Here is a 15,850-nt window from a genome sequence, read left to right as displayed (position 1 = left end):
GATCATCCAAATGCTCTCTAGCAAAAGTTCAGATGGGCCCGGACATGTACTGGCTTAAGCAGGGGACTCATGATTTTTGCTCACCATTCTTGTGATCATTTTGACCCAGGGTGAGATCTTGTGTGGAGCCCCAGATCGAGGGAGATTATCAGTGGTCTTGTATGTCTTCCATTTTATAATAATTGCTCCCACGGATGATTTCTTCACACCAAGCTGCTATTGCAACTTCAGTCTTTCCAGCCTGGTGCAGGTCTACAATTTAGTTTCTGATGTCCTTTGACATTTCTTTGGTCTTGGCCATAGTGGAGTTTGGAGTCTGACTGTTTGAGGTTGTGGACAGGTGCCATTAATACAGGTAACAAGTGGAGGACAGAGGAACCTCTTTAAGAAGAAGTTACAGGTCTGTGAGAGCCTGTAGGTGCTCAAATAGTTTGTAGGTGAACAAATAATTATTTTCCACCATAATGTGCAAATAAATTCTTTAAAAATATATATAAACATAATGTGATTTTTCTGGATTGTTTTCCTCATTCTGTCTCTCATAGTTGAAGATGATGAGAATTACAGACCTCTCTCCTCTTTTTAAGTGGGAGAACTTGCACAATTAGGGGCTGACTAAATACTTTTTTGCCCCACTGTATAATCATGCATACCATGGAATTTGATTTAATTATAAAAAATAAAATAAAATAAATGACTGACTGCCATGTTCATGATCATCTGTGTAGAAAATGGCATAATATTGTAAGCCTATGCAGGCTTTCTTCTTTTACTCTATAATGATATATTTTGTCAGGTGGCATGTGCACTAAATAATATTAATAATAATGATAATTTTGATAACAATATTGATAAAGGCAATTATTATTAAACATGATTATAAGTATTAGTATTGTTTTTGTTATTTTTGTTATCATTGTTATTATATTTTTACAGGCAAAAATATGATATATTTATAATAAAAAGATTATTATTATGATTATTATTAATTATCATTATTCGTTTTATTGCTCTCTTTTTCTGTATTAATAATAATAATAATAATAATAATAATAATAATAATAATAATAATAATAATACATATTATATCATATTTCTATTACTAAACTTATTCCAAAAACGAATAACTTAATAATAATCATTATTGATATTATCAATATTTATATTATTACTAATAATAGTATTAGTATTATTGCTCTTTTCATCTGATAATAATAATAATTATTATTATTATTATTATTATTATTATTATTATTTGTACTGACAAAAATTATATAATAATAATAATTGTATTATTATTATTATTATTATTATTATTATTATTATTATTATTATTATTATTATTATTATTATTATTATTATTATTAATTATCATTATTACTTTTAATGCTCTCTTTTTAACAATATTAATAATAATAAACATTACTATATATATGGTCAAATTTATAAATACTAATAATTAGTATCATCATTATTGTTATCAATATCGATATTATTATTATTATTATTATTATTGTTATAATTATTATTATTATTGCTCTCTTTTGTCAGGTGACGATGATAATAATAATAATAATAATAATTATTATTATTATTGTTAGTAGTAGTAGTAGTAATTATTATTATCATTATTATTATTATTATTACTATTATTATTATCATTAATATTTGTAAAGACAAAAAAAAAATAATCATAAAAATCATAATATTGCATGCTTATGCATGCCTTCTTCTTCTGCCTGATAATGTTCTCCTTTGTCTGGTGACCTGTTATGATGACATGTAATGAAAAGAGATGGTCAAAATCACAGACTATGAGCACGCGTCTGAGTACATTTCACTCAGTTATGGCACAATAGATGCAATTATGAGACAAAAGTGTGACACACGGCTTTTATATAATTAGAATCTATTATCAAATGCACATGAATGGCCTTGGTTTCATCACCCTCTTTACTGCTGTTCAACAATAGGTTCATCACAATTCTTTAGAAAAAAAAGAAAGAAAAAAAAACATAATGTGCTACTTATCAGATCTCACCTTATGCTGAGCCTCTTGGTCTGGTAACTGCGTCCATAATTATCTTGCTTTCAGAGACTGCAGAGTATTTTGCCAAGCCCAGAGAGAGACTCATATGGCCAGTAGATACATATGAGAAACTGTGTTGCTATTACGTTAGGGCCTCCATGAATTCTGTTTCGTTACGCCTCAGTCAGTTTCTTACCTCCGAACACATTATGCGTATGGTCATTCACCAGAACATTTGTCTCGAAAATGCTTTGTCCAATTACCAATCAATTTTCCGAATGTTTCCCAGGGCTGAACATTTCATAACAGATTCCAGTCGAACCTGCGCCCAGAGGACATCTGGAGACCCGGTCCTCTCTCTACGGTATGCGTGTTTTTCTTTGAACAATAAACAACACAATTTTCAAACCAATTTTCCCCTCCCGAAACAATTCGTGTCTAATGGAGCAGGACAGGAAACGGTTCCTTCACTCCTCTTGAAATATTGAAAAAAGAAAAAGAAAAAATCAAAGAAAGTTGTCTCCATGCTGGAGAATACAATGCGAGCTTGATAGAAAACAATAGAACAATCTCTTGACTGGAGACGCGACTCGGGCTCTGATTGTTTCTTCGCCGTGCCTGCTATTGTTTCCAGAAATGCCCCCGCACGCGCTGTGACACAAACAAATTCAAATTCGCATGCTTAGTTTGCACGATTTACCGTTTTGACAGCTGATCATGGTGCAGTTTATTTGTACACAACCTCACACGGAGAACAGAACTAGCGTGTGCCTTTCCAGCGACACCCCACAAAAAAAAGCCTTTGTGTTCCTCACAGAGGTGTAGCGACAGCAATAAAAGGGATCTGACAAAATGTCCTGTGATTGAAAAACACTTCAAATCAAACTGCATTTTATTTACATCTGCTCCGATTTTGTTTAGGTTCTTGCTGCTTGTTCTCTTCCCCTTTACAAGATCTGAGTGATCTTCGCTGCAGGGTTTTCCATGTTTCCCTATAGCGCTTTGCTATCACTTTAATAACGATGAGCCTACAACAGAAGCCACAGCTAGCAGCCACGGGCAGGACAGTTACGGCAGTTCATCGTAATGTATTGCGACCTGGGATGCAGGAGATAACTTTGGCCCACAGAGACGATGCTTCCAGCTCCCATCGTTTCTGTTTGCACCCCCCTGTTACCTTGTGAGCACAAGGGCTTTGAGTTATGGACCTCCAAAAACCACAAAACCCATCACTGAGGTGAGTTGCCCCATCTATCCTCCTATTTCCCCGACCCTACAAGGTTACTCTAATAGATTCCCTCCCTGACCATACGGACACACGATTATACTGATGCTGTAACAGTTTGCTTCATTCACAATGACATCACAGTTTTAAGTTTTGCTATTTTAACCATTTTTAGATTGGAGGGCTGGAAGCGGGTGCAAATGTTGAGAGAAAAGTGTTTAGGGTCCAATTCTCACTATTGACTAGCTGCTTATTAGCATGCATATTTCTAGGATATTGGCTGGATATTGTTAGTTATAAAGCACATATTAATGCCTTATTCTGCATCTCTTGACTCTACCAAGTACACTTTAAAAAAAATAATTGTTGGTTTAAATGAAAAAAGTAAGTAACCTGGTTGCCTTAAAATTTTGAGTTTATTTAAATTAAAAATTTGAGTTGATACAATGAAGGAAATTTGTTTAATAAATAGAAACTCAAAATATTTTTGTATCTGAACAACATACAAAATTTGATAAATCATGAAAATAGCACTATTTGGCATGTTTCACTGCATCATCACAAATAAAACACACACAATTACTCAATATGCCTAAAAAAAAGGTTGTCGAATCTCAAAAAATGTTCATTGTATTAAAATTATTAATTTCAATACACTCAAAATTTTGCAGCCAGGTAACTTTTTTTTTTTTTTTTACAGTGTACCCAAAACATAACATCTATCTTACTAACGATTAATAAACAGTATTTTAGTAGTTTGTTGAGGCAAAAGTCATAGTTAATCATTTGTTAATAGTGAGAATTGAACACTAATCTAAAGTGTGACCAATATTTATTGATTGACTTATTTCCTTGCCAATTTGACGTTGTTCATAGTATCCCGTTTTTATAGCGTAATTTGTATATTATAATACTAATATAATATTATATAATATAAATACATTAACATAAATATATGCATATTATATGAATGTATTAATACAAAATTGAAAAACAAAACAGACATTTTAAAGTATGGCTTTTAATATAATAAAATAGTAATTAAAGCTGCACTATGTAATTTTTCTGTCCGCTAGAGGGCGCCTATTAAAAAAAAAGCATAGTTTGATGACGGCAAGTTTGAGCTCAGAATTATCTTCACCTCACAGCCAGTGGAAAATAGGACTCATGCAGAAATCATGTTCATGGATGTGGTTATTAACGTTACTGTAGTGTAAAGCAGAGCAGGACAGAGTGTTGTGGAGCTGAGCACGGCCGCCGGAGCGATTGAACGCAACACACAGCTCGTGAGCAGTGGGACTTTTATTATGATGGGACACATTCGCCGGGACCATTTCCTCTTTTTTGGTCATGAGTATGAGGTAACGCAGCTCTGTTTTGTCACATGCCTGTCCTGTCTTGTGTGCACTTGTGGGTTTTTCTGTCACGTCACAGACAAGGGAAAATGGTGCGAGGACTCAAGTGCAGAAAATAATATATTTATTTATAACAAATAAAACAAACTCAAAACAAAACCCACGAGGGGGAAAAACACATAATAGAATAATAACATATAAACTTAAACAAACCAACAGAATCACGGGGAGGACGGAGGACGGAAGACGCAGACATTACACAAGGATCCAACCCAGACTGACAAACACAAGGAGATTATAAAGGGAACAAACAAGGCAGATAATGAGGGAGAACAGGTGGGGCAAATTAACCAATAATCAGATAACAAGGGGGAGGGAACTGACAGGGACACGAGCACATGCTCAACATAACAAAACCCACAAGTGCACACAAGACAGGACAGGCATGTGACATGTTTATCATATTAGATGCATTTAAGTGTTTAAAATCATGTTTTGACGTTACTCTGTGCAATTTACAAATAGCTGGAAAAATTTGAGATATTGTAAGAACTCTACTGAACAAAATATATAACACTTGCCTAGTGTTTTTTGTATATTTTACTGCAATAATACTACATAGTGCACATTTAATGTCATAATGTTTTATTTATTTATTACTTTATTTTATTGTTTTCTTTCATTTTATTATTTGCCATTTTTTACCTTATGCCTTTTACCTTTATGTTTTAGAAATGGTACTTCGCAATAGAAATATCATATTTGGGGATTCTTGACTTTTTTATGATTTTTGAATTTTTAAAACAAAACCCATTAGACTTAGCCTGGCTCCACCCTCCTACGTACTTCCGTTTAATTTTTTTATTTTCCTTCAGTATATCATCTGGGTTTGGCGGTATATTCGTTGGTTTTCTCCGGCCAAATTTTAACCGGTCCAGTCAGCGAACAGAGGGAGTGGCTGAGAAAGATGAAGCCATAACCAAATGTTAGCAATGTTACGCTTGTCAATGAAGAGAGGCCAGACTCTCTGTACAAATGAAATGTACGAGAGTCTGGTAGGACCAGGCTACATAGACTTGCATTGAAGAAGATACCAAAGCCATATCTCCTGAATATTTTAGAGACTTGATGTTGGGATCTTTGGTCGAAGTCAACCAGTAATTAACCACCCTAGTAACCACTTAGCAATGTCTTAGCAACCACCTAGATCACCCAAGCGAACAAAGAGCAACAAGGTTTTGCCGTTGTTATAAATGGAGTCTATATATTGATATGAAAATTTTTCAGTTGCTTAATATTTTTATTCAAGCAGTTTGTCCCATTGCGTCTCTGTGAAACGTGTTTGTCTCACTACACTTGGGGAGCCACAATTTCTTCAATGCGTCTTCAGTTTGGAATGGATGGAGAGCACTTTAGCCCATGCTTTCATGTAGTGCTCTATAGTAAGAGGTAATGGCTTTGATACTGTTCCATGTGTGGGATTTCTTGTACATTTGAACGACGCCGTGCGCATATCTCTGTGTCAATAGCTTGGTGCCTGAAAGTCTATTCATGTTGAAAATGAAGCCAGTGAAGAGGAAAGGAAAGAAAGAGAGAGAGAATTTCTGTCACAAATCTCATCTGTCTGACAGCTGTCATCACTCACTTTTTGCTAGAAAAAAAGACTGGTTTAATTCTGCGGATAGATGGAGAAAATGGTATTGAATAACCCCCTTGGTCAAATATTTTTTTTCAGGATTTCAGGCAGTGTGATAAATTAGGTGCCCCCTGGATCAATACCTGCTTCTTTCTTCATAGCTCAAGATGGGATTTGTCAAAATAGGAACTAAAGGAAAGTCTATTGAGTTCAGCGTCTGAGGTGCGACCGTAAATTCTAGAAAAGTAGAAGGCGATAGGAAAATATATGCTTGTATTTGCACATGAGTGTCAATTTTTGTGGTGTTATGTTAAGTGATTCAGGTTTTTTTTTTTTTTTTTGGTTGTTAATTGCAGTCCTGTAATGCAGGGAAATATGTGTATGTAATGATTCAAAAAATATTTAGCTTTCTATTAAGTATTGAAACTCCAACTATGGCTGTCATTGGAATAAAAATAATGATGATTAATTACGTGATTTTCAACAGTGTTTTGGAAGCAGAATTCTTTTTTTTCTTCTTTTTTTTCTAGTTTAACAAGACGCCTGTTCTAAATTAATTACTCATGCGATATTCCAGTAGTAGCAAAAGCATAACTGATACATTTCACTGTTGGGATCAATGAGCGCACCTGTGTTAGCGGCTTTTAGAAAACGTTTGCACAAATGGTTGGAAAAAGCATAGCTTGTCACCAACTTTGATGCTCTCTGCTTTCCTTACTTTACCCTTTCAAAACATTTTCTCATCGCTTCTTTCCCTATTTTTTTCTTCTCAGGTCATGGTTCATGTTTACAAAAAAAGAAAGCCCATCTACACCATTCCTAGTATTTCATGAATTTACATTAGGTGTCTTTTTTCCCCACAGTTCCGTGCATGTTAATGGGAGAGTCTTAATTAAAATGTCAAGGTAGCGTGATGTCCCTTTACATTTCTTTGCCTCCCTCCACCATCTCGCTCGCTTTGAACCTCCCCAGAGGCCTATTAAGCGCTGGCCGGAGTGATTGAAGTTCAAAGGGGTGAGGCTGAAGATTGTGCCTCTCCTTCCATTCGTCCCAACATCCTCCCTACCTGACCTTTAGCAGACAGCCGTCCCGGCTAATGCGCTTGCATATCTAATGAGAGGGTCAGAGATGCCCTGACAGTCTATGCGCGCGATAAGACCCAGCCTCCCACTGCCGGGCTGTCTTTAAATGTTAGATCCTCTCCGAGTCTATCCCTCTCTCGTTTTCTCCCTATCACTTCCTCTGTTCTTTTGTCTCTCTGTTCGAGAGAAAGGTTAGTAGGAAGGACAGGGCACTGCCTGCTTTTCATAAATGGGTAGTTTCTGTCAGCGAGTAGAAGGCAAATTCTAATGAGGCTTTCTCTTACACATGTAATATAGTTTTGGCCTCATAAATCACAAGCTGTTGGAGGCATCAATAATGTTTATGTGGCCATTAACAGTTGTGCTTGCGCTGATTGTTTGACGTCCTTGCCAGGATGGTGCGATGGTCAAGGTGGATTGCTCTGGGCAGTAATCTCTTCAAAGAGGGGCTAGATGTGCTACTATGAGATGTTTGGTTTTTGGCAGTGTCCACCAAGTCCAGTTCAGATAGGGATTACTGAAGACAAGCCACAAATTACTTTCACTGGTAAACTCTATAGTCAAATGCACATAACAAATGGGGATTGGAGACTTCAAGCTTAAAAAGGGTAGCCTGACGTGGTCATAATATTAAATTCTAGTCAGAATATGAGTCTGAAACTGCTCCATTGGGCTGTGATTATGGGGCGTGTTTCAACAGAACAAGGAAAGACATCAATTGGATAGACCAACAACCAAGCAGAGCAACGAAGCGACGCATTGTCACATGTCAGCAGAGCTCGACTGCACTGTGTTGCCAAGTCTGTGTTTTACCCCCGCCGGTTGTTTTCTATGTCCGCGGGTTGAAGCGACTATTATGTGATATATAGACCCATGAGTGCGAATTTTAGCAGGCAACCTTGCCAAAATAACACACATTTTACCCCCCAAATGCTATTTTCCCCACGGAGAACCCCCGAGAAGCTATTGTTTAGGGCTAGTAGTTGGCGGGTTTAGTTGTAAAAACTTGGCAACCCTGTCTGCACGCGCGCTGAAATCAGGCTGGAATACACGATCTTTAGCAGTGTTGTAAAAAAAAAAAAATTTAATTATACACGGAGTACTTACCCAACATGATCATCATTTCTGAGAGAAATTGTGAAGGTGAATGCATATACAAACAAGCTCTCTGTTAAGGATTCAAAAAAATATAATCCAAGCCCCTTTGATGACGTGCATGATTACATTACTGTTGATCATCTGTCCGTCATCGTCTAAAGCCCGCCCTGATGATTTCATTGTTCCGAACGGTTTCTGTTCGGGGATAATTACTCCTCTATGGAGCGAGGCCAGACCGAACTGCCCAACCTAAAAATGTTGTGGGCGGGGCTAAATTCGGCTGGCATCCAGGCTATAAAAAGGGTGCAAAAGTATTCTAAAGCCAATGCAATAGTTTAGGATAGAAACAGACAACCAACTGTAATGATTAATAAATAATTAAAGAGGCTGTATTAAGCTGTTTTACAAAGTCTTGATTTTTATGTTTCGATTTTTATGTTTCGTCTACTTCAATAGTCTACACAAATGTGAGGAGTATTTTTTGCTAGTTTCAGCTCAACGCAGTTATCATTTTCATGTCCAGTGCCACATTGTTTCGTGGTAATAGCAATTGTACTCACGCTTGTTCACCCATAGGTCTGCTCCGATTGGTCGGGTGAACCAGTGTGTTGTGATTGGCCAACTGCATTAAGTGTGTGCTTTCGGAAATGTCCTTACCCTAACTACAAGTTTCAACATAGGCCTACGATTTACTACTGTAACTAAACAAAGTCTCACCACTTTTTTTGCAGATGCCTTGGGAAGAAATTATTTAAATCAGGAATATTGTAAAGTGTAGTGTACATAGTGTACAAGAAAACTCAAGACTACAATCGAGGTGTTTCAAGGGGGTTTAGAAACAATGCTTACTGATATAGAAAATAACTCTCCTTGGAGGCGACTTTGTAACTTTTTCCTTTCCACAAACAGCAAGTTTCAGCAAGAGAAAGTTCTAACCCAAAACTAAGATTTAAATATAAGTTGAAATGACTAGTTTTTGTTTGTATATTAACACTGACATCAAAAATCTCTTTTGTCACCACCTAAAAATCCTCTCTATTTCGTCATAGAGTTTACACTAGACTTTTATTGTGTAATTTCTTGATGCCCACCTGTTTAGCATTGATGCACTTTTATTGTCCATTTTTTATGATTATTATACATCAAGACAGCGAAATTGACAAGTCAGTTAATATTAGCATATTCTGAGTACACATCCCTGCAGACTTAAACCATGAATAATTCATCTCTTTTTTTTCCTCTTTATTTTGGAGCAGCATCAATGAGTCACTCTGTATTTCAGCCTTGGAGTGTGTGACAAACTTTAAGATTAGAAAAATACCTTTTCCTGAAAGCTAATGCGTTTCATGTCGTCGACGCTACAAGTCACATTCGCGTCTTCCGAGCAAGGCGAGAGATCTCTCATCAAGGATGAAGCCTCCCCTGATAAATCACTCCCCGCTGCTCTTTGGCCCCTCCGGCGTACCTGCAGGCCTTCGCTGAGACCGCCTGCCCGGGCCCTGCAACTTCTCCTCTGACCCCCTCTCAGACAATTATCCCCGAGACTGCCATCGAGCTTCACCGTCGGCCCTGCTTAATGAAGTGTGCAGCGGTGGCTAGGCCCGTAATCACTGCAGTATGCAAACGTTCACCTTCTACGGCTCATCACCGGAGATTACATTCACAAATCAATGAGGGGTGCTTCATCCTAAAAACGCTACAATTCATTTGCGTGCCGCGGGTTATAGCTTATCTTTAGCCTTTTGTGTCGACATGCATCTCCGGCGCGATGTTTTGGGGGATGGGAGATGGTTTTCGTTAGCTGTTTTAGAGGCGGCCGTGACCCCAGACGAGGTTAGTGTAAACCAGCCGTCGGCTGTAAATGCAGTTGTCCTTTTAAATCAAATTATTCTCTATACTCAAGCTGCTAAAATTCCAATCAAGAGCGAAATGCCATCTCCATTTCATGCCTTAGATATTAAAAACCGAGACTCTGTAATCTTAGACCTGCAAGGAACGTAACCTAAGCTATAAACTCACGCGCACACACACACACACAAGCGCGTGCGCGTGTACAGACAGAGCTGTGTTCAGCACTATCCCCTGCTTCACTGGTCCTATCTTATTAAAGGCTGTCTGTGCAGCTACTGAGGAGCTATCATAAGCTTTTCATTATTGACTGAGAAAATATGATAATTTGGAAATCAAATGCTGCCTTCCAAAGGCTCCACTGTCACTTTCAATTTTAGATTCTCTCCTCCACTTATATGAGCAATGTGATAGTGGCGACTTCATACGCTTCTCAAGTTTCCTTCTCCATTTTGTACTTTTATTTATTTATCTGTGTGCATTTTTTTTTTTAATTAGAATGTTATAATTGAGGTCTCGCACCTATTGCACCTTGGTAAAAAAAAAAAAAACTATAGCAAATTTAATTAAAAGCTGTATCTCCTTTCATAGTGGAAATTGAATTATGTTTGAAGTGGGAGAGATTGCAAACTGACAACATGTTTTCTTTATTAACTCCCCTCCTCTCCATTTCATTTCTTTCCTTGGAACACCTGACAAAATTTCCATGCAATTTAGTTTTTTTATCGTCTTTTTTTTCCACTTCGCTAATTTAACATAAATAATCTTATGAGTCAAGAGAAAGTCATTTTCCATTTCATACAGTGTGTGGAAATGAGAGTGGTCCTGAATGCTATTAAAATGAAACCGATAGGCCTGAAATGTTTTAATGAATAAACGATAACAGGATTTTCAACTGCGGCAGGGATTCTTTTGCTGTCCCAATTCGCTTACATATACTATTCCATAAAAGTATGTACTCTTTTTGAGAAGGGAACGTAGATAGTTTATGAGTGTATAGCAGAATTGTAGGCAAGCTTTGGGACATACCTCCACATCATAAAGAGTCATCTTGTCACAAATAACATATAAACACTCCACATTTTAATCAATTAAAATGTACACTATACTCAACCATATTGGAGAAGAAAACAAGTAGAACATTAAACATTGCTTGGTGATCAGAGGAAAATGTGGCTTTATGAATTTTACAAAGTACAAAGTCGGCCATTGCCATCTTGGCAGCACGTCACAGAGCGTCATTCTCAGATAACTAAAAATGGGCAAAGAAGCGGTACGTGGGTGGAGCTGAGGTGCCTGTTTGCTAAACCACGCCTGCCTAGCTCGACCATAGCGGCAATCCACCTGTCACTCATGTGGCCACGCCCTTAATTATGCAGAGCTTTAAGGCTTAATATAATTTAAACAGATGAGTTATAAAAAAGTGTACCCCCCTCACAGTTGTCATGCAGGGCAAAATTAGCCATTTAGACCAAAACCACTTTTTGTACTTTGTAATTGCATTTTAAAGGGATATTCCACCACTTTTTCATATTAAACTGTTATTCCCTTAACTTAAACGAGTTGATACATACCTCTCTTGTCTTATTCTCTCTGACACGCGGTGACGAACTGATAGCATTTAGCTTAGCCCACTAAGCCCAGTTCATTCACTATGGTACCAAACAGAGATCAAGTTAGAAGTGACCAAACACCTCCACGTTTTCCATATTTAAATACAGTTACACGAATAGTTGAAAATTAAAATGGAACTATAATGTATGGCGGAAGAGCACTTCTGAGAGTACTTCGACTCTCAAGTCAAGCCTGAAAAATCCTCCGTCACATCTCCCCTTCCCCCCTCTCATTTCCGTCAATTGGTCGTTCAACTATTTGTGTAACTGTATTTAAATAGGGAAAACGTGGAGGTGTTTGGTCGCTTCTAACTTGATCTCTGTTTGGTACCATAGTGAATAAACTGGGCTTAGTGGGCTAAGCTAAATGCTATCAGAATGTCACCGCGCGTCAGAGCGATTAAGATGAGAGCGGTATGTATTAACTCGTTTTAGTTAAGGGAATAACATAGTTTAATATGAAAACGCGGTGGAGTATCCCTTTATCATGGGGGAGATACAGATTTGACTCCCTTTTGGAGCCTGTCTCTAGCGGCCAGTGGCTGAATTTCATTTCAATGGTGCTTTCACACCTCCCTCGTTGAGTTCCGTTGAATCGTACTAGAGTTTGTTTCCCTCTTTGGTGCGGTTTGTTTGGTCAGGCGTGAAAGCAGCAATCGCACTCGGGTGCGCACCAATAGCCGATCAAACAAGCGTACCGAGACCTCCTTGAAGAGGAACTCTGGAGCGGTTCATTTGTGGTGAGAACGTGATCCGACCTCGAACAGAAGCAACTGCAAAAGTACTGATCATTTTCGGATTAAACCAGCTGCCGTAGTCAGGTGCGCTGACATTATGTGCATGACAGTACCTGATAGATCGTTGGCAATATTTTCGGAAGATGAGCAAGTTAAAGCGATCGCCTTTTGCAGTGCATTAGAGCGCTTTTTTCAAGTCGCATCCGCGCTTCATTATTGAAATGTATTATTGGCATACTGTGGTAAATACACACAATGTAGTAGATTAAGGCCAGGGACAAAACCAGCCCGCGCAGTCGTCTCTCCATATAGTGTTGTGCAATTTGCTAGCTTTTCCTCTTCTGTTAGAATATTCCTGCACGTAAATTCTGACCAAACGAAAAGCAGTTTAGGAAATACGCCATGGCCAATGAGTGATGTGGATGTTGTCATGTTCCTGCATTTTGGTTCGTTTCAACTGGTTCGGACCAAAGCAATCAGTGTGGTGTGAAAAGAAACAAAAAAAGCTGAAAAATGCAACAATGTATTATTGTTTGCCCTTGGTTCAGAACAAATGAACCGAACTAGAGATGTGAAAGCACCCTTAGTCACTTTCTGACCATGTTTGCTTCAAGAGAGACCGCGGGAGGTTGACGCTTGTTTGTGATGCATTTAATAGTGGCCAAACATATCTGTTAATACATATTTGCTATTGTGCAATTTGTATCTCTATAAAAGATATCAGGTAAGATACTGACTTAATAAATCAAGCCCCTCACTCACATACACCATGCTTGTAGTTCTTTTTATTTGTGTTTGTAGTTCTAAACCAAATCCTCCTCCAAAGCACAATGGGTTGTGGGCAATATTAGCCGTTAGTGTGCACGGATCCACATTTCCTGAAATAATAGACCATCCGTGGACTTTTGGCATAATCTTTTCAACATACTGTGCTCTAGGACACACTTTTTCTAATCTCACATACTATTTAGGATGGATAGTATGCACATTGGAATTCAGGGTCTTTCTATACATCCGCACCCCTGTCTGAAGCATCATATATTACCTCTATTCACACTCATCCCTAGGATTCCCAGAAATCCTAACATAATCCTTACTGTGGCATATTCCGGGCCAGCCGGAAACATATCAGGCCCTGCTGAGTAATTCTTTCACCCCCGCCATCCTCTTGGTGCTGGATTGTGCTGACTCTAGGAAGTGTGATAGCCTGTAAGCTTCCCTCTGTCGGGATAAGGAGCCAGGCCTTTTTCCCAGGGCAGCGCTGAGGTAAGAGGGGAAGAGCTTCTCCGGCTGGCCAGCGGAGCCCAGGATAAGCTTGATCCGTGCTAATCCTTCACACACGCCGCTCCTCGCAGATAATGGCGGCACTCTCTCTAGTCCTTATCAATCCAGCGCTGCTGCTGCATTACCTGGTGTGCGCTTGGCCTGATGGGAGATTTCTTGCTTTAGTCTCATGCGGTGGTTGCTATGGTGTGAGGGGGAGACGAGAAATGAAAACAGGCTAATTCGGGAGATTATTTTTATTAGGGACGATAATCAGACGACCCAAAACTAAAGGTCTGGAAGGATTAGACAAGAAATGGGAATTAATTTTCAGAACATAAAAGGGGTTCTGCCTTTTTTGGGGCCTTGTTTACCACATATAATAATATATTTAGAACACCACCGAATGCTTTTCGCACTAATGGCATATGCTTTTTGCGTAATGAACCTGGTGATTTATCCTGGTTCGGCTAATATTCAAGCCTAGACCTGCTATTAGCATTCAAGCATTCGGGATGCACTTAAAGCGATGCTCTTCTAATGAGAAGCTTTTGGATTTGTGTGATCAGTAAACCTCCTTTGTACCTATTCCCTGATAACCCAACATAAATATTCATGAGCGCATAACTCTGTCTCTTTTCTTATAGGCCCCTTCACTGATTGGCTGAATAACCTCACTACAAGGAAAGTGTAAGTGAGAAATCTGTCAGGTTAATGCTGTTTGGTGTCTCTTGTAATTTCAGGCATATAACAATGACTTAATCAGCATTTCTGGAGAGAAACCGTATCTGTGCTGGATGGGACCTGTGCGTTGTTATGGAAAACAGATGCATTTTTGGCCACAGGGAGTCTCTCTCTCTCGCTCCCTCTCTCTCGCGGCAAGATCTTAAGCAGAGAAAAGTGAAACGTGGAGAATTGGTGGAGGCGAACGGAGGTGAGCTAATGGATCAAAATTACCCCCGTCTGAAAGTTTTGACGAACGCTGACGAAATTGCTTTTCTTCCCCTCTCTCCCCAACCCCTCCCCACCCCCACCCTCACCCCTTCTCAATAGGAGACGCAGACAGAGAAATCCATCTGTAACAGGCATTGTCATCGCCTTGCAATTTACACCCATTCCTCTCAACAGTGGTTCTTGTGCTTGATGGCGTGATAAATTAATCTTTTTCTGTGCCACTGCGTCGATTCTTTTAAAAGAATACATTAAGGGGCGTTAGAGACTTTTTTTCTCCCGGAGTAAACATTTTTTCTTTCTTTCTCTCTCTCAGTCACCATGACAAATCATATTCTCTGGAGATGAAGAGAAAAGACCATGGAAATAGGAAAAATGAGAGAAGGATGGAGGAATGGAGAGGCAGAAAGCCATTTTGGAAAGCCGTCGTGCTAGCCGGATCAGTCTGAGCGCTGCCTTTGACAGAGTGCTCCGTGGAAACCATCACACACCCTGCCGATGATAGTTGTGGTTGTTGTTGAAGAATTAAGTATGACCTTCACTCTAATCGTGTTAGACATTGGAAGGAAAGCGTCTAATCATCAATCACTCAGCAGTCAGCAGAGTGGAAAGATCACCCAACTTAAACACAGCAGGGACAAACAACAGCATGTGGGGCTGTGACTATACCGGCCCACTTTAACCATTATCGCCAGGATTGTCCTCCACTTAAAGCCAGTGCTGCTGTTTTAATGGGCTATACTGTATGTGTTTGGAATGTTTCTCAGCTGCTGGATGGTAACCCATTATTTTATAATACTTTTTTTTACATATATATTTTTGTATAGAAGCACTTCTGTGTAGAAGCACCTCGGTAGTCCTACTTGTACTTTCTGAATCCCTCTCTGAGCCTGGTGAGTAGGTCTGGTTACATTTGGTGCTGTGACCCGGATGGGAGTGAGGTTTACACGCACAGCTCTTACTGGCCTAAGTCCGTTACACTTTGCCACAAAAATTTTTTTTTTTTGTAGAAG

The 15,850-nt window shown here is 38.8% G+C and overlaps 1 long non-coding RNA gene across 1 annotated transcript in view; it reads left to right on the top strand.

The window, feature by feature from the left end:
* The window catches only part of LOC137046843 (uncharacterized), an 84,086-nt gene extending 68,560 nt beyond the window's left edge, over positions 1-15,526 (top strand). The window contains exons 3-4 of the long non-coding RNA XR_010899093.1: positions 14,630-14,820; positions 14,940-15,526. This is a non-coding gene — a long non-coding RNA (uncharacterized lncRNA). The remainder of the gene's footprint in view (positions 1-14,629; positions 14,821-14,939) is intronic.
* Positions 15,527-15,850: the final 324 nt, after the last annotated feature.

Source organism: Pseudorasbora parva, chromosome 18, assembly GCF_024679245.1.
Source record: "Pseudorasbora parva isolate DD20220531a chromosome 18, ASM2467924v1, whole genome shotgun sequence".
Taxonomy (NCBI): domain Eukaryota; kingdom Metazoa; phylum Chordata; class Actinopteri; order Cypriniformes; family Gobionidae; genus Pseudorasbora; species Pseudorasbora parva.
The sequence above is the reverse complement of the archived record's forward strand: the minus strand, read 5'-3'. Positions and strand labels throughout refer to the sequence as shown.